General features: G+C 50.0%; 1 protein-coding gene across 23 annotated transcripts in view; it reads left to right on the top strand.

Moving 5' to 3' along the window:
* UBAP2L (ubiquitin associated protein 2 like) overlaps positions 1 to 18,221 on the top strand; it is an 889,182-nt gene that overhangs the window by 600,461 nt on the left and 270,500 nt on the right. The window lies entirely within an intron of this gene.

The raw sequence follows: 18,221 nt of genomic DNA, 5'->3' as shown, positions 1-18,221 counted from the left end.
CCGGCTGGCTTGTGGCCTTCTGAACGACGCCCGACGACAACTCTTCTGCTGGTCTGGTTGCTCCAGGCTGGCCCTTGCTTCCTTGTTCAAGAGAGGCACCCCGGACCCTCCTGGTCCACTCCAGACGCCATTTTAGGTCCACCGCGTGGGCTTGAATTTGCCAAGGCTTTGTTGCCCAATCCTGGGTCCAGCGACGCCGACAGCTTCGATCTTCGTGGGACAGCTCGATCCTCCATCCTGGTCGCCGACAACGCCTCCTGGTCCGTGGGATCTTCGAGTCAAGCGTCACCCACTCACCTAGTCGAGGTGGCTACCATCCGGTGCCCTCCTGGTGCCCACTGACTACTGGCTAGTAGTCTCGAACTTGGTCCCCTCTGCTTTCAGGTGTCATCTATCTTCAAGATCCAGGCTTGGATCCGACTGAACTTTCTTCACTGGTCACCGGCCAGCATCTTTTCTTCCGGCTCCTGGTCCGTCTACGAGGATTCCCGACGTCTTTTCAGACCTATGCAGCTGCAGCCCCTGGGCTAGGTAACTTCGGCATTTCGGTGCCCCAGCATAGCCTCACTATCCAAGGGTCAGAATCTACTTTCGTTTTCTCCCTACCAGGTCGGGTTCGCCCGAGAACACTAACTTTCTAATTCCTAGCTACCATAGACTTTTGTCCCGCATCTCGCGTGAGAGTGCACACACTGCACCCGAGTCCCCTAGGCCTCCTAGAAGTAATCTAACGATTCCCTAGTCAAGTCCTAGCGATTCCAAAAGCTATTAGTACTGTACTTACCTGCTAGGAATTTCGCATTCCACTTTCAGAGTATATGGTTTTCCGTGCCCCTCGGGCATTTGTATATACTGTGCTAACTTAAGTATTTTTGTAAGAGTTTTGGTTTGTGCTTAGTACCCTGTCCTCATAAAGAGTACAGGGCTGTTGTGATACTTAATAAATAACTGTTTATTTTCATAACACTTGTGTGGTGTCCTTTCACTGGGTATTCAAGGGGTATATGTGTGGTAAACAGCTGGCTTAACACGCCCTCTCGAGTCTTTAGCCTTAGACTGCTCGTATCCACGCTACTAGGATAGCTGGTCTATAAGGTTGACTTACAACCAATCATCAATAAGGGTTGCTGGACTGATACATAGTGTTCACTAGAATAGTGAGCACTGCATATCAGGCCACCTTCTCACACCGAAGTCTCGGCGGGAGCGCTGTATGAAGCTTCTCCCGGCAAGGCTGTCCCGGTCTGAGTCATCTCGTCCCGCGGCAGGTCCCTCTACTGTCTAGTTCTGCTGTCGATAGCCCTCTAGGGCCCGGGGCCGTCGCTCCCTTTCTTTTGTCAGGTGCTCTGGTGCCCGGAACATTCTGGACGTGCGCTCCCAATAGTCGCCCCCACCCCCCTTCTATCCGCCCTTTCCGGGTGGCCCAAATGGAGTCATATGCTGCTGCTTTGCAAGCCTCCCTTGGGTCCTCTCCTGTTCCTGGGGCGTCCTCGGGGCCTCCACTTCTTGTGGGATCCCCGACCCACTTCCCGGTGAGTTTGCCCCGGTGCCAATTAAGCCTTTGAGCCTTTGCCCCTCAGGAACGTTAGACGTGTTGTCAGGGCACGGCCCACCCGGGTCCCCCTCTGACTCACGGCGCCTCTGCTGCGCCACATAGCCCCGCTGGGCTCCCTGTGGTGCTGCAGGTGGTTGCTAGTTCTCATAGCCCTGCCTTGAGCACACCCTGGGCTTCTGGGCAGGCGGCTGTACGTCCGGAGCCGGGGTCGGCACCGTACCGGTGCTGGAGGCTCGGCTCCGCTTTTTTCCCCGGAGTCGGAGCCTGTCTTGGAGGAGGCTGAGTCTGCCTCGCTGACTCCAGAGCCGCCTTCTTCGGAAGGGGAGCTTGTAATAGTTTCGGCGCCGGATGGCGCAGACTCTACGCCTGATGCAGCCGAGTCGGCCACATACAAGGCAAGATCGGTGCCGATACACGTTGTTTTGGCGCTGTGTCGACGCAGAGTTGTGGACTCGTCTCTAGAGACCTCTAGAGAGAGTTTGGCGCCGCCCTCTCGTCGTCGTCACCGGAGCTGTTGTTGTCAGTGCCCCCCTCGGAATTCGTGGAGCCTCCTCAGGATCTCCCAGATCCGGCAGGCTCTTCGCCTCCCCAGGAGAGCCCCATCAGGATCCTCATTCTTCCAAGGGGCTCCCTTATGTGGGGCATTGGTCGCACCCTCAGTGTCTTGGGAGGGTGAGCTTACAACCCTCCCCCACTGATGAGCTGTTGTCCCCTTTGTGAAGGGCGACCGAGGCTGTTGCGGCTTTATTGCGAGTGGTCTCATTGGCCACCCACATTTTAAACATGCAACCCCCTTCTGCCCTTTTACCTTTGGACCCCTTGCTTGAGGTCCTTCACTGAGGGTCCGGAAATGTGGAGCCACTTCTGCCATTTGAGGCTTCACTTTATGATGCCCTTTTTGGGTACCTGGGTCTGGCCTGCTTCAGGTGACCCTGTGGCTCGTTCGGTTTTGCACCACCACCGCCCAGCTCCACATGATCATGTTTGTCTTTTTGTGCACCCTGATGCGCAGTGGTTTGTGTTGCAGACTGCCTTTCCTTCTCTGCCCCCACTAACACTTCCTCCCTCTCTAGAGTCCAGATGGCTGGAGTCGTGGGGTAGGAACAACTTTGCCTCCTCTAGTGCGGCCTTACGGTCCTTTAAATACAGTGTGTATTTTGGGTCGAGCTACCTCTGCCCTGTGGGACTCTGCAGAGTCCTTGCTTTCTGCCACCTCTGAAGGTGCTCGTGTCGACCTCCTTAGGGATGGCCGCGACCTTGCTTAATTCACAATCCGCTCTGCCTTACATACAGCGGATTCTTTGGGCCGAGCTATGGCGGGCTCTGCTGCCTTAAGGCGTCCTGCTTGGTTGCAAGACAGCGTCTTCCCTGAAAATATCCGGGAGCGACTGGTTGACTTGCCCTTTGATGGAGTTTTGCTCGTTGATGCTCATGCTGAGTAGGCGGTTCACCGGATCCTTGCAGGCTTTCGTCCTCCCACTTAGGACTTTTTAGGCCTTGCTTCCGTGGTGGTACTTTTTGATTTTGCATCCTTTAGATGCGCTCTGTTTAATATGGGCAGTGAGCTTTACGTCTTCCTTTTTCTGTAGTCAAGGGTGATTACCCTTTTATTGGCATCCCTTGGATGGGTTTTGCTTTAAGCTGCCTGCTGTGGCCGTGTACCATAGTTTGCTGTGTCTGGTCCTCTGACTGGTATTGAGATGGTGGTTCAGCTCGGTAATGTCACATGGCTCGGAACTCATGTTCCTGGGTTCAGTTTGTTATTGCGCTCCTTTGGCTTGGCTTATTGCCCTAAGAGGTGTTCCCCGTTTGGGGTATGCATACTCCATGTGGGGTACTTGTATGCTATTATATAGCGTTGCTTATCTCACCTGGGCCTGGAGATCCTGTGGACTCCAATCGTCGCCTGGTGGTCCATTGTACTATGTTCTGTTTTTTCCTGCTGCCATGTGCTTACGCCATGGTCATCCACCTCCTTGGGAGGTTTCATGGTGTCCTCTTCATAAACTACTCCTACCTGCCCTTAAAGGACTAGGTGTGATCCGGTATGGACATGTTAATGCTCCTGGCTAGTTATGTCTCTACATAATTTTATGTTTATACATTTTTGTACACATGCCAGTTGCCTTGGTATTCCACTTCCTAAGTCACCACCTCTTTTCGAGGCTGCGAGTTATGGACCAATATCTCCATGTATGGGGGGCGTTTCTGAGTTGTTGTAAGTTGCCCATAGGTTACTCCTTGTGTCTGCTTACTGGGTCGATAACCCAATTTGCCATATGCTCCCTTTTTTGGTGTTCGACACTGTACGTGTCTTCTCTGGAGTGTTGGTCTCGGATTCTGAGACTCTTCCCACCATTCGTTAGCTTGGTGTTTGCCGCTTTGGATATTCCTTTTTTTCCAAATGATCACCTACTATTGATGAAGCTACACCTGTGGGACAGCTCTTCTGATGGCAGTGGTCCTTGACTACTGCCTGCAAGTCTATATTTGGGGTTGTTTCTCACTTTGGCTTCATTCTGCCTGGTCGGGCATTCTTATGCTTCTTGTGTAAGCCACTTTATGGTCTCTGTGGCAGTTAACCTGCTTCAGCTGGTTTAGAATTTAGGCTAATTGCCCCTAATTACCCTTTTTGGGATTGGGTGTGCACTTGGCGTGTTCGTGTCCCGCCGGCTATTCCCAACGCATTGCTCAGGTTCTAGCTCTTCCCTTTGGGCTCTTGGCACGGCTCCTTCGGCTTTCTTCTATAGGCGAGCCTATCTGAAAGAAACAGGTTAGTATTAAATTCCTTACCTTAGAATATCTCCAGGCGTCAGACTGGATCTAGAAACTTTTGCGTAGCAATACCCCTGCGCGTCGGTAGGCGTCTGCGGCTCCGCGTCAGTCGTCTGCGCAGTTGGTGCCGGGATGACGTCGACGGAGTACTTAGACGCTGCCCTCGCGTGCTGACATCAGTTCTTCTTTTTTCCGCGCCAGCTAGCGTAGATCCGGAAACATTTTTGACTAAACTTTTTCGATAATTTTTTGATCCTTTTCGAAGTCTAACGACTCCGACGGTGCCGGTAGGGATGCCCGGGTTCAAACACTGCGCCGACTGTGACCGACTGATTTCGGTTACCGACCCCCACCGCCGGTGTCTTCTTTGCCTGGGCCTCTACGACGACGCCAAGGCCTGCTCCGACGGTAGAGCCCTGACGTCTAAAGCTAGGCGGGAGCGGTCCCACAAGCGACTCGAGCTCCCGTAGTCGGACCCGCGCCGCTCGAGGTCCCGGTCCGCGAGAAGGTCGAGGGACCGGTCGCGGGGTCGGAGCCACCATAGCTCCAGGAGTCGTCTTCGGGCTCGAAGTCCTCAGGTAAGCACAAGAAGTCTAAGAGACGTCATCGCTCTTCCGAATTCCCCCCCCCCCCCCCCCTCACCACCCCCCGACGCTCGCGTGACGCGGCCGGGGGTTCGAGCGACACCGGCTCCGCCGGAGCCGCCGGCGTCGCAGCCTGCTTCATACCAGTCGGTCCCTGGGCAGCACGCGACGCCGGAGGAGATCGAGGCCTTCCTCACGGCCATGCGGTCGCTCACTCCTCCGTCAGGCTCCGCGGCGCCTCCGGGCCCAGCGGCCCGACTGGGGGTTCCAGCGGGTCGGGCGCTTCGACGCCGTCGGGTGCTTCGGCCCCAACTCCGCCGGTGACTTCGGTCCCGGCGCCGCAGGCCCCTGCAGGGTCCGGATCCGGGTCGTCGCCTATAGGCCTCACAACCTCACCGGTGCCAGCCCCCAGAGTGTCGTCCCCGATCCCACCCTCTATTCGGGCCTGGCGCCATATCCGACGCCGATGGGAGATTTTTCTATAACCAGGCCCCATCACTTGGTCCTGAGTCTCAGGAGATGGGTGGCGAGGGGGATTGGGAGGGGTCTGAGGACCCTCTGGCACGGGAGTGTCAGTCTTATCAGGACTGGACAGGTGAGCTAGGGGAGGCCAGTGAACTGGATACCTCGCCGGACACTGGTTTTGTCTCCCCTCCTACCGTGGCTACGGAGGAGGGGGCTGCCTATAGTGTGGTGCTGACGCGGGCAGCCAAGGCCTTGGGCCTGGAGCTCCCAGTCGCAGCCTTGAGGACTAACCTCCTCACTGCGGTCCTTAAACCGCAGGCAAGCTCGGCCGAGCCTCTGCTGCCGTTTAATGAGGCCTTGTCTGACGTTCTTCTGGGCACTTGGTCCAAGCCTGCTACAGGTCAGCCTGTAGATAGGAATGTGGCCAGACCCCACCGCCCTTGCTTCCTGTCCACCCATCCCACCCCGAAAGCCTGGTCATCCAGGCCTTTAATACCCAGACCGCATTCCAAACGCACAAGCCCCCCCCCCCCCCCAACACACCACGATCGATAATACAAGAGGTACGAGCAATACGGAAAGAAGGTATTCTCCTCGCTAAGTTTAGGGCTGCGGTCAGTCAACACCACGTGCCTCTTGGGCAGTTATACCCACTCTTTTTGGGACACGGTCACAGATGTGCTGCCACAATGTCCAGCGGAGGTCCAGACTAAACTCACCCAAGCCCTTGCGGAGGGTGGAGATGAAGCACGGTACTCCATCCGGTGTGGACTGGATACCACGGATTCACTGGGCCGAGCGATGGCAACGACGGTGGCGATTTGTCGCCACACCTGGATGAGGTCCGCCAACTTTTCGGCTGATGTCCAGAACACCCTTATGGACATGCCGTTTGATGGCCGTCGCCTCTTTGGCGACAAGGCAGACCATGCGCTTGAGCGCTTTAAGGACTCCACGACTACGGCCAAGTCCTTGGGCCTCTCAGCCCCGCGCCAGCAAACGGCTGCCTTTCGCTCCTTTCGTGGCCAAGGAAAGGGCACCCCCACACGTCCTGCCAGCCACGGACCGCAGGCTACCGTCCAGCGCGGTGGGCGGACGTGGAAACCGCTGTGGCGGCGGTCGGGGACAATGGTGAGGCCAGTCCACACCCACTCCTGCAGCATCCGCCTCAAAACCCTCCTAGTCCGAGCTTTCAGGCCCATGTGACGCCATTACCACCTCCACTGGCGCACTGTCACATCGGACAGGTGGGTGCTGCAGATCGTCCGAAGGAGCTACTCTCTCCCCTTTGAGGCGACCACTCCAGCCATGCCACCGCGATACCACTGCGTGTCGGGGGATGACTTGACACTTCTACGAGAGGAAGTTACGCCCTCTTGGCCAAGGGGGCCATCAAGCGCGTTCCTGGGCCAGAAGTAGGGTGTGGTTGTTACTCCCACTACTTTCTGGTACCCAAGAAGGGCAAAGGGGGCCTACGCCCTATCTTGGACCTACGGAATGTCAACGGCTTCCTCCGGAAGGAGAAGTTCAAGATGCTGACACTAGCTCAGGTCCTAGCTGTCCTGGACCCAGGAGACTGGATGGTAGCGTTGGACTTGCAGGACGCTTATTTTCATATCCCCGTCCTGCCGGCCCACCGGCGTTACCTGTGGTTCACGGTAGGCCAGAGCATTTTCAGTTTACCGTGCTCCCCTTTGGCCTTACCAGCGCCCCACGAGTGTTCACGAAAGTGATGGCGGTGGTCGCAGGTTAGGTGTTTCAGTCTTCCCCTACCTCGACGACTGGTTGTTAAAGGCGGGCTCACCCCAGACAGTCATCAGCCACCTCCAGACTACGGCCGACCTCCTGCACCTGCTGGGGTTCTCCATCAATGTGCCGAAGTCACACCTGTGTCCCTCTCAGAAGTTCCTCTTCATTGGAGCGGTTCCGGACTCGGCGCAGTTTCGGGTTTATCCTCTCGAACAGTGGGTTTCCGGATATTCAGGCTCTGATTCAGATCTTTCAGCCGTTATCCCGAGTCTGTCAGGTTGACGCTGCGGCTTCTGGGGCTGATGGCCTCCTGCATCCTTATGGTGCATCATGCCAGGTTTCTGATTCGGGCTTTGCAGTGGGACTTGAAGTTTCAGTGGGCCCAGCATCAGGGCAGCCTGTCCGACCATGTCTTGATCTCGGAGGGCACTGCAAGACAGTTGCTGTGGTGGCTCACGGACCACGATTTTGCCAGCAGCAGATCACTCTCCCTACCCCAACCAGAGCACGTAGTTGTGACGGACGCGTCCCTCCAGGGCTTGAGAGGACTCATGGGAGAGGCGGAGATCCGAGGCCTCTGGTCTCCGGCGGAGTCCCGGCTCCACATCAACCTTCTGGAGCTGCAGGCGATCCGACTTGAACTGAAGGCATTCTTCCCCTCTGTCCGGGGGAGTGTAGTGCAGGTGTTCACGGACAACACCACCTCCATGTGGTACTGCAACAAACAGGGCGGGGTGAGGTCGTGGACCCTTTGCCAGGAGGCTCTGCGCCTCTGGCAGTGGCTGGAACATCAGGGCGTCACCCTGGTGGTTCAACACCTGGCAGGTTCCCTGAACGCCAGGGCGGACAAACTCATCCGTTGGTGCATGATGGATCACGAATGGCGCCTGAACTGACGTGGCGCAAGGCCTCTTTCAGCAGTGGGGAGAGCCTTGGTTAGGTCTATTCGCCACAGAAGAGAACGCGCAAGGTCATCAGTTCTGCGTTTTGGAATTTCCAACGGGGCACTCGCTCTGAGACGCTTTTCGTCGCAAGTGGAGCTGCGGTCTGGTGTACGCCTTTCCGTCTATACAACTTCTGCCCAGAGTGCTGAAGATCAGGCGCGACCGGGCCCAAGTTATCCTTGTGGCTCCAGACTGGGCACGAAGATACTGGTATCCCGAGCTACTCGGTATGTCTGTCGATTCCCCTGATTAGTCTGCCTCTTCAGGAGGACCTTCTGTCGCAGCAGCAGGGGGCGGTCCTCCACCCGAACCTGTCCAGTCTCCACCTCCATGCTTGGAGATTGAGCTGCGACAGTTGAGGCCATTTGACTTGCCTCCTGAAGTTTGTAATGTTATTCTGGCAGCCAGGCATCCCTCCACAAAGTCGGTATACGCCTGCAGGTCGAACAAATTTGTGGCGTGGTGCACAGCAAAGGCTGTGGATCCCCTTTCTGCCCCTCTTTCTGATGTTCACCTCTTCCTTCTTTCTCTTGCCCATCAGGGCTCTGCTCTGGGCACTATCAAGGGCTACCTTTCTGCCCTTTCCGCCTTCTTAAGGCTACCTGATCAGCCTTCTTTGTTCAAGTCTCCAGTTGTAAATAGGTTCTTGAAGGGCATCACTCATGTTTCCCCCTGTTCCTTTCGTGATGCCTCAGTGGGACTTGAACCTTGATCTTACTTTTCTGATGTGTGCTCCCTTCGAGCCACTTCACAACTGTCCTCTCCGTCTTCTTACCCTTAAGACTGCTTTCCTGGTTGCCATCACCTCTGCCAGGAGAGTGAGAGAGCTCCAGGCTATTTCATCCAAGCCTTCCTTCCTTTCTGTCCATCCGGAAAAGACCCTGTTTCCTGCCCAAAGTAGTCACAGCCTTCCACATCGGGCAGTCCATCACCTTGCCCACCTTCTTTTCGCCTCCGCATCCCTCTTAAGAGGAAGAGCGGCTCCACCGTCTGGACCCAAAACGTGCGCTCTCATTCTATTTGGATCGCACACGCCAGTTCTGGGTGGATGACCAACTCATTGTTGGTTACCTGGGCGCTAAGAAATGTCGGGCGGTGCACAAGCGAACCATCTCTCGGTGGGTCGTGCTGTGCATCAAGGTATGCTACTCTTTGGCTAACAAGGAGCCTACTGTTGGGCTGCGGGCCCATTCCACTCTGGCCACGGCGGCTACTACGGCCCTGGGCCGGGGAGTCCCCTTGCAGGACATCTGTCAGGCAGCTACGTGGGCCTCGCTGCACACTTTCGCAAGACACTACTGCCTAGACAGCCAAGTTCGGAGGGATGGCTTCTTTGGCCGTTCCGTCCTCCAGGACTTTCTGGTGTGATTATTGGTTCGCAGACCCACCACCGGGGTTGGTATTGCTGGGGTATCTATTCTAAGGTAAGGAATCTAATACTAACCTGTTTCTTTCAGATGCACAAGTTACTTACCTTCGGTAACGATATATCTGTAAGAAACAGTAGTTGGTATTAGATTCCTTACCGCCCACTCATCCTCCCCGTTCTGCGAACCGATATCTAGGGTTAAGGTCATCCCCTTTCAGGGCCCTAGTTTCTTGGCACCAGTGTTGGTTTTTATCATGGCTCTGCGTTTCTGGTGCGGAAAAGCTGTGTATAAGAACTGATTTCAGCACGCGTGGGCGGCGTCTAAGTACTCCGACGTCATCCCGGCACCAACGACGACGGACGCGGAGACGCAGACGACGCCTACCGACACGTTGGGGTATTGCTACGCAAATGTTTCCTGATCCAGTCTGACACATGGGGATATTCTAAGGTAAGGTATCTAATACTAACTACTGTTTCTTACAGATATATCGTTACCAAAGTTTAGTAACTTGTGCTTTAGGCTCTGGTTGCATCTCTTCAAGTTTATTTCGAGCTTGGGTTGGTGTACACATTGTGCGCCATTAAGCGGTGAGTGGTCCTTCTTCCTCTCTTTCTCTCTTTCTTTGCTCTGGTATAGGGCTCATGCCGTTTTACCTGTCATTTTTATAAGGGTATGGTGTAGCACCATTCTGGCGTATTTTTCATATCTACTATCCTGTTATTTCTGCTCTTTCGAGATGCTTGGGTTGCTGTCTGGCTGTTTCGCCACTGGTTCCCCCCTTTATCCGTCACTCTGTTGCTGGATCGGATTCTTGGCGCTTTCTGTTCTGTCGCAGACCCACCTCCCTTTGAGGTATGACTGTGGTATCTATTCTAAGTTAAGGAATCTGCAGCTAGATTTCTCTATCAGTTGTACGAGTTACTTACCTTCGGTAACAATGTATCTGGGAGAGACGTTGCCTAGCCGCAGATTCCTTAACGCCTCCCCAGCGACCCCGTTTTGCGAGAATCTTGCAGAGTGGTGTGCTCTGCTGGCCTCTTCAGTTGCCATTTGGTTAGCTCTCACAGGAGTTCAGTTTGTGGCTCCCCTCTGGGCTTCTTTCCTGTAATACGGCACCAAGAGATTTTTCCTCTCCAGTTACCTTCCCTTCCTTCCGTCTTTCTATTGACTCAGGCCCTGGTCTCGTCTTGGTCGTCCTCTTGGGTTCGGTTGTGCTCTGGTTCCGGGCCAGTTCCTTCCTACAATGCACTTTTCTTCTGTGCTCTGTTCTTCTTACACAACACAGTTCTACATGGCAATATCAGTCTAATTCGGTCTGTTGAGATGCTCTTCCCTTGCACTCAGGGAAGGGTCTTCGCTTGGCCTGCAAGGTATTTTCTCACAGTTTTTTCACTTGTATGTGGGCAGTGTCTTTAATTCTGTCTTTTAGGATGGGGGCTCCACCATCCTCCTCCTTGTTCACAGATGTTTCATCCCTTGCACACTGTTCCTGTACTTTCACAGTTTTTTGTTGGTGACTCCGTGTTGGGCCGCGGTAAAGTTTCTCCAAAGGAAACTGACGTCAGAGCACCGGGAGGGACTTGTATGACCTCACTGATGTCACGTACGTGGACAACGTCTGGGCGGGGTCATGTCGCGCCGTCCCCCGGCATGCAGAGGTGTTGCTGCAAAAAAATTCCGGCTCTAGTCTGACGCCTGGGGATATTCTAAGTTAGGAATCTGCGGCTAGACAACGTCTCTACCAGATACATTGTTACCGAAGGTAAGTAACTCGTACTTTAGTGAGCATATAACTACACCATATGAAATTATCCATTATATGAATAGAACATCCCAATTATAGTCTTCCTTTGTTGGCACAGAAGAGAATTACTGGAATAAGCCTATTTTAGAGCAAAACATTATTTCAGTAGCCTGTTAAAAAGCTATATTGGACAAATTTAGATCTTTCACCTCACTAAAAGAAGCCGTACTAGGAGTGATGTCAAGTTCTTTATTCTCCAACCCCAAAAGCCTGTACCACTATCGGGGCCAAGCAGTATTGCTAGTTTTACACACAGGATTTCCTGCACTTGCTCCAGAACACTGCCATTTGGGTTTCTCTCGTTTTAAATTTGCCATTTCATCTGTCAATGTTCCCATTGTACACACTCCTTGCCTCTTCAGTAGTGTTGGGGATAAATGGTGCTGCTTTTTAGAAGGTGGAAAGTTTAACTTGAAATACCTTGAAGTACTGAATCTCCATAGATTTGTTTTCTTTTTTTAATTTATTTATTATTTCAAGAACATAGTCCATATTTGCATACAACCATATATCCCACAGGTTGCATCTCAATGAATAAGGATGAGCCAAGATTTGCTCCAGTAGTTAGCTAAATCTGGAAGTCTAAATACTGTTGGAAGTCGTTTTTTTCAGCTATCATGAACTGGATTTCCCACGTTCTCACGTGTCTCCTCGCCCCATTCTCCCTCAAGATGCTTTGTTAATAAAAGTGCACAAGGAATCTTTTCTTGTTACCTGGCCATCATTCAATCTACGTGTGGTGTCTCTGGGTTAATAACAACCCTGCTTTATGTGAAAATGGATATTTAATAGACCCAAGCAATAATTGAGAAAGTGGCAACGCTTCTAATTCCTCGTAAAGCAGAAGGCCTCCATAAGCAGGTTGTAGTCCTCAAAAGCGTTTCAGAGCAGATAAGTTTTCCCATCGCAGGAAGAGAAATAGTAAAGGTTGTCATCTCAGTCAAATGCAAAATTCATGTCTGAATTGGAGCACTAGCGCGATCGTCCTCTGCCTCATGGTTTCATCCAACACATTTTCTTCCTAACATTTTGGGTAACCGTCCATATTCTACTGTACTGCAGACTTTTCTCAGCTATTAGCCTTGGACCACTTATAATTGCAATGTTTGATTCAGTGGGTCCATCAATGTTTTCAAGTGCCGTTGCGGTCATACTTCCTAAAATGAGACTATGGGAGAACCACCTTTCTCTGGTCAAGGTTTGTCAATGACTTTTTCACTCACAGCGCTTGTTTGTAGAGCAACACCACCAGACCTATCGAAACTTACAATTATTCACTTTAGGGTGGCTGAAGTTCAACTTGCCGCTGATAACCGTAACAATTTTATCAACTCTGGCTTGTTCACCAAAGTTAATTACCAGTTAGATGCTGAAGAATTTCCTAGAGGTACAGACTTAGCCATGAACCTTTGCTTCTGCAGTTCCAGAACGTTTTTTAAGGAAGGATGAATGAGGGTCCAGCTTTGGAGGGCTGACCAGCTTGTGAGCGTGGTAGACTTCTAGGCACTCCCTTACCATTGGGATAGACGTGCCAGGGGGATAACCCTCCCCTCCTTCCATAGTTCTTTTTCTACCTTACTGCAAAATATTCCAGTGTTCCACACACTCACAATCCAAGATGGGGAAACCATCTCCTCTTGTTCAGCCTGTGTGCCCACCCGCAGGTGTGGCTATGGTAATGAGCAGACCCTCTGTGGTCACTCAAAACTGGCTCTGGTGGTTAGTTTTCCTCCCACTGGGTTTGGTGCCTGCCTGACTAGGTGGACAAAGGTTGTAGGTGTAACTGAACATTTACTCATGACACAGAAGGACCTTTTGAAGTAAATAAGGTTCTGGGCCCACTCCAGCGGATCTTCCTGCTAGGGGAAGAAAATAACTTCCCACTCTCACCCATTGTGCCTCCTCTGAGAGCAGTTTTCACACACCTTCCACCTAATTTAGGCCAATTATAGATAGCAGATGCTGGATAACTAATGCAAATTGGCCTCCAGTAGCTTTAGGTAGGCCAGAGGCAACTTCAGAAAAAAACAATATATTTAATCAAGATTCAAGTTCACCATTAGATTAGATATTTGTTAAACGTATTTGAATGGATTCCGTAGCTGGTACATGTCAAAAGTTATAGATTAAAGTGTATACTATATACTTTGACTTTCCTGTGTGATAGCTATAGCCTGACCAATGATAGTGCCGTTTTGGACCTGGTTAATGTGGGAACCTGCTATTTCTATTATCACACATATTCCACTCAGTAGTATGCACCCTACCTTGTGGGCAGCAAAATGTGCTTATGATTACTTATTTAATATTAATCTGGTTTTTATACCTGTCAAAAATGTGATTTGGACAAGTCTGTGTGGCGTGTTTAAGCTGCTGAGGTCAGGCCAAACACTGTAAGCCACACTGTCTACAACTACAATGGATTATCATGGAAAATGTATATAAACAGCTGCATTTTCACTTGAGCTTACAAGCCTTTGAGAAAGCCCCAGTTGATTGGGCCACAAGGTGGTGAAAAACATGTTGGCTGCTTTGGTACTTGCTACCTTGTGGAATACTGCAACAATGATGGATGGATTGGGGCAAATTATCCCTGTGAATAAAACTTACAACTGCAAAAACCTACAAATTGCCCTTAGATTTATTACATAGTGGACACTCCAAAAATAATGGATTAACAAAAATGTAATGATGGGGAGGACACACTAAACCTTTTAACTAATGTACCCACAAAATCACTGGTCGAAAAGGCTTCTGTAACAGGGCCACCATGCATTATGCACTGGGTTGTGCTCATATTTTGCCTTGAAATTTACACTTTATGCCAATGAGGTTAGTTTCCTGCAACAAGAGGACATCTAGAAAATGTCTTTTGGCCAATAAATCTGCTAACAATCCAGAATACTACCAGTGTACAAGTGGTTCAAAGCTCATTTTGTGGGTGTCTTGGAGTGCCGGTGGGGGAAATAGTATTGCCCAGCTCTTCTTGCCTAGGCCCAACCGCTGACACTTCAGGGGGTGGGCACAGAACTCTGCACAGCCTCTGTTGCTTTTACCTTTATTAGTTCATGCATATTGTCATGAGTACTGATCAAAACCAATTAAGTTATCGAGTTATACTACTTGTCAAAATTCATTCAATAACTTGTAGCTCATTTGCGAAGGCTCTACACAATCAAAACAATGACATTGGTTTAGAAGTCTGGCATGATGAATTACTAATGGTTCAGGGTCACTAGCTGTCTATTCAAGTGTTGTAGAAAATGACTATGTAACTCAGTTTGGATTCCATGAGTGGGTCATTATCATAGCTTTTTAAAGATGTACAGGATACTTCGTTCACATACTAAAACCCTATCTAGATATGGCAGACTCTGTAACAAGATCAAATTACATGTTTGACCTCTGTCATGCCTGGACGAAATAAACACATTTTTCCAGATATCGAAGTTCATTTATTCTATTCACCCTTTGCTGGAGAACTCTTATGTGATAGAAAAGACAGATTCCTTGTGGAACTGTTTGAGTAGGACAACTACTTGTTCTGAGTTTAGCCCCTGACTGACAGTTGCACCAATAATACCTGTGTTTTATGGGTACAGCATATCTCAGTACTTCAAACCATGAAACGGCCACTTCTACAGAAGCAGACTCCACCCTTGCACCCTTGGAGGGAAATACGTACTACAAACTCCGGTTTTTGACAAGTTAATAATTCTGGAATTTTTTTCAATTCATAGAACCTTGATGGACTAGTGACGTTTACATACTATCTAGAGCACTCTAGAAGTCCTTGTAGGACAAAAGGCGCTGGCTACTGTTCATTGCTGTGGTTTTTAGAAGAAAGACTAATAGATTTATTGAAAGAATAAATCTTCTCCATACGAATTTCTCAGTGCTAAACTGTTATGAATATTTTTGTTAATGTATGGGAATTCATGCGTAAAGTGACTGCACTTTATTACACATTATCACTAACTGTGGGTGCTGAACCACCAATATCTCTAATATCTAGCCAACGTTAGTGGTATTCACTGAAAGGATAAAGGTAAGGTATACAATTGTAAATTCTGACCACACCATTACTATAAACTGCCTGAATAAAGCGGATGGAGTTGTTTTTAAAGTCTGAAAAAAAATATTTGAAGCAAGAGCAAGTAGACCAGCTAATCAGACTTTTCCCCGTCTGTGCCAACTGCAAATGAAAATCACTCATCCATAATTCAGTTATGCATGGGAGGCTGGCCAGAAATAAATTTGTTCATCAATAGTCCAGTGTTCTTCTTTTGCTTTAACTTCTGTCCACATGCATGGTTTAGTGGAAGTAGCTTTTCACAAGCAGAGATTCAACCTGTCCTACAATTACCATGTATTAAGTGATGGTTACAATTAGTTTAGATACAGTTGATATTCTTCTCACTACCTCATACTGACCAAGGTAGATGCTGTGCATCGATGTATTGGAACATCTATGAAAATCAGTATAACGTCTTAAATTAACAAGATACTTGGTCATCTGGATTTGTGTTCAGGAAGCATTGCTGCTTAAATCACCTTACATGGTTCTTTTAAACAAGGCAATATCCACAATGATAAGTTCAGAAAAAGTGCAACATTTTGTAGTTTGTTATGCAAATAATGTGTTGAAATCAGTTTGTCCCATGCTCAAGAAGACTTGGAACAGATATTGCCAGTGGTACTTGGTGGTACTTCAAGGCTTTCTTATGATTGACTACCATCAGACTTCATTCCTATTGTGTACTTTATATTTGATAGGTCAGACCAGTTTGCCCACCAAAAGTGTATATGGAATTAATTTGCTATTGGCTGTTTGTTGCCCATTTTTTCATGTGCTCATCTTGTCTTTCATTTTTGAAAACAGTCCTACTGATAACCTTGTGTGTATGTAGGAAACATGTTGCACAAACCTAGCAGTGTCTGATAGAGACTTAACTGCAGATTTCTCACTTTTTGAATGGTCCCCAGGTGTCCGACTCAGTTTGTAAACTTTTCAGCAGCACCTCTGCGTGCCAGAAGATGGTGGCGGGCGGCACTGCACTGATGCTGTTCTGCGTCAGAAATGACGTGCAGAGCATATATAGGTGCCACTCCAGTGTGCGAACGTTGGTTCCCTTCTTTCCATGCCACCAGACCGGATCTGGAGATGTTTATGTTTGTTTTTGAGATTTTTATTGCGCACAAATACCCAAGGGTGTCTCGGCGCATATCGGACTGCTGAGACGGGGAGCTAACTGAAGTATCATTGGTTAAATAACCACGTTTTCAGGAGTTTACGAAAAATTATAAGGGTAGGGCTAGTTTTGATTTACAAAGGAAGAGTATTCCACAACCTGGGGGTTGCCACTAAGAAGCGTCTGTCACCCCAGCCGGTGGTTCTGGTACGTGGGACGGGAAGGAGGTGGGTGCAAACTGAACGAAGCGATCTTTCCGGAGAGTAGATCCGGAAAGCGTCCTTAAGGAACCTAGGTCCTGAATCATGGATGGACTTATAGACGATGCATAATGCCTTAAATTTTATCTGGCTTTTGACTCGAAGCCAATGCAGGTGTCGAATAGCCATCGAGGTAGAGCGGCGGCTAGGGATGTCTAACAAAACTGGCCGCTGCATTTTGCACCGATTGCAGTTTAGTTAGGATCTGTTCTTGAGTTCCGAGGAAGAGGGCGTTGCCATAATCCAATTTAGAGAAAGCGAGAGTGGTGATCAAGGTTTTCCCTGCCCCTGAGGGCAGATATGGCAACACCTTTTTGATTTTCCGAAGGACGATGAGGCCACCGTATTGACGTGATGTTTAAATAGCAGCTTCTCATCGAACAGGATACTTTATTTTACACTTTATTTTACGTAAACATTCTTCAGTGGGCAAGGGCTTTCACCCCTAAAACGACTGGTTTTGAGCCCAGTGGGGAATGTCGCAAACAGATGTCTGTGACTGATCTACATCAGGCGTGCTTGTGTTCGAGCAACGACTCACAGGCCTGCTGTGACTGCAATTGATTAACTAGAAGGCCATCCGGGAAAGTAAGCCAAAAGTTTGTCACACATAAGACTCCTTGCCCGGACTATTCCAAGTCACTCTCCTCAGCCATGGTTCGATCTGTCCTGTTCCCGCTCTTGGAGTTGACAGAACAGTTCCAGGGGTTAGTCTTCATTGCGCTCAAAGTCCTCAAGTCTGTGTAAGAAATCGAAACAGGGTTAAGCTCCCTCGTGCAATTTGCGTGAACAAGCTCTGGGGCCACACCACCTTTTTCGATCCCAATCCTGAAGTAGACTGCATTCACAAGTTGATGCTATTTTTGAAAAGGCTGCAAAGCATGTGTTCGAGGCATGTGGGGTGCTGAATTCACATCCTGTGCATAGATCGCCATCTAGTGTTGGGCCCGGATGATTGCAGTTTGTTGTCTTGGAAGAGTCTTCGAAGTATCATGAGAAAGGTGACTCTTCCCCTGGACTACAGTGCGCATGGGCATCTTCTCCATCCTCAGATTGTTTTTTTCCGCCATTGGTTTCGGATGCTACTCCTCCACTCCAACTTCGGAACCGAAACTTTTCAACTTCCTAAGGCCAAAAGGCCTTTTACCTCGACTGTATTGTTCTCGTTCTCGGTACCCCTCCATTAGAACTTACTTTCCATCTCAATCCGGTTGTCGCCGGGGGCAGTTGGGCCTTTTCGACGCCACGTGGGCCTGCTGCCGATGGAAAGGACCCCCTTTAAAAAGTGCCCACAATGTCACACCAAGTTCCCACATACTGATAAACATACAGTATGCAACAAGTGCCTATCATCCGAGCACAACGAGGAAAACTGTACAGCCTGTGGTCAGTTCCGGTCAAAGAAAACTATCCGGAACTTAAGAGCCGCGAGACAAGAAATGCAGCGGCAGGCACCGGAACCCGAGAACATCTTCGAAGACTAACACGACCTCTCGGAAGCGCTCGACTCCGATCTAGAA

Source organism: Lissotriton vulgaris, chromosome 12 (genome assembly GCF_964263255.1).
Source record: "Lissotriton vulgaris chromosome 12, aLisVul1.2, whole genome shotgun sequence".
In the NCBI taxonomy this organism is placed as follows: domain Eukaryota; kingdom Metazoa; phylum Chordata; class Amphibia; order Caudata; family Salamandridae; genus Lissotriton; species Lissotriton vulgaris.
This window is presented reverse-complemented; position numbering and strand designations above follow the sequence as displayed.